Source organism: Artibeus jamaicensis, unplaced genomic scaffold (genome assembly GCF_021234435.1).
Source record: "Artibeus jamaicensis isolate MK-2021 breed Jamaican fruit bat unplaced genomic scaffold, CSHL_Jam_final contig_1998, whole genome shotgun sequence".
In the NCBI taxonomy this organism is placed as follows: Eukaryota; Metazoa; Chordata; class Mammalia; order Chiroptera; family Phyllostomidae; genus Artibeus; species Artibeus jamaicensis.
The window spans coordinates 8,157,831-8,159,537 of record NW_026521407.1 but is presented as its reverse complement, the minus strand read 5'-3'; positions in this window follow the sequence as shown (position 1 = coordinate 8,159,537).

The window sequence follows — 1,707 nt, the reverse complement described above, 5'->3', positions numbered from 1 at the left end:
CTGCTGCATTGCAGGGGTCCACATATGCGAGCTGGGACACGTTGTATTTGCTGGGTTCTGGGGACAGACAACAGTCCTGGGGGGGGTGTCAGGGTAGGGAGTGAGGACTTGACGGCACTCCCAGGGTGTGTGCGATGGAGAGGGTTCCACGCGAATTGCTTAGGTTTGGGGAAGTAGAGGATTATTAGTGGGAAACCAGCAGGATGGCTGTAGAGTGCAGGGCATAATCCTCCACGTTAACTCTTTGGGTCTGTTGTAAAGTCACCAAATCCACATAATCACCATGAGGATTCTCTTTCTTATGGGAAAATGGCAAAGGGACCTAAGGCCTTGTTCCAGGTCATGCTGGGATGCCACCCAAGGGCAGCAATAGAGACTGGATCCTGAAGAAATCAGTGGAAATTTGCATACAATGTGGGCAGGGAGTCTGGATGCATACAGGTTATGACGTTGTCAGGGCTGAGCAATGACAATACTTGTTTGTCTTCCCACTGGACTGTGAGCTCCTTGGGGGAGGGAAGTGTGGCGTACTCATCTCTGCATCCCCCAGTTCCTACCATAATACCTGGCATGTAACACACAGGGCTCAGTAAATAGTTGGTGGATGGATCGATAGATGGATGGGTAGATGAATGGAAGGATGGATCGATGGGTGGATAGAGGAATAAAGGATGGATGGGTGGATGCCAATTGCAAGGATGTAGTTAGACTAGCCATGATTTCCCCTCTCCCTCAGATGCCTTTCCTTACCCTTCTCTCCTTCCTTCCTCAGTTGGCTAACTTGAAGCCACCCTTTAGAAAGCACAGCATCCAAGGCAGAGGAAGTAGTGTAAGCAAAGAGCTGGAGGCCAGAGGGCACAAGTCCCGGTTGGAAAATTGCAGGAAGGCATGTCTGGTTGGAGAGCACATTTTGAAGGGGGGAACAGAGGTGGGCAGTGCAGCTGGAGAATTTTAATGAGGGGTCAGACCACAAGAGGACCTGCCTTGTGCTTTTAAACCTTGGGGCTTTTTCCTGAGAGCAGTGGGATCTGTTGAAGGGCTTCATGCAGCATCTTGAGCTTTGTCACTCTACTTCGTCTATATTGCTTTTCAATCAGGGGCTTCGAACTGCCCTGCCAGGAACACAACCCAGAGCAGAACCGCAACCCAGAGCGACACCAGGCCAATCATATTTCAGGAGACATCAAAGACCTGCAATCAGAAGGCCTGGGTCTATTCTGATGCTCATTCTTTCAGTCGCTAGCTGTGGGACTTTGACAGAGTCACTAAACTTTTGGCCTCAGCTTCCTCATCTGTCAAATGATTAAAATGTAAATCTCCTGGCTTCGTGGATGTGCAGCTTGTGCTTTGGTCACACAGGATGCCATCTTTATGGCAATCCTGTCCTCGGTTCAATGCTCTGCCGTCACTGCCATGAAATGCTTATTGATTTTTGAACAAAGAACCCCACATGTTGGTTACACAATGGGCCCCACAAATTATGTAGCTGGTCCTGAATCTACCTCACAGGGATAATGTGGGAATTAAACAAGATGCGGTTTAAGAAAGGTCTTTAGAGATGATAACGCACTAAATAAGTGTAAGACCTTATTGATATTATCTAAAGTGATACAACTGTTCTAAGTTTATTGATTCTCCTGTGTGCCAGGTGCTGGGGACACAAATGTAATTAAATCGAGTCACCAACCTCTAGGAGCCATGGGTAAT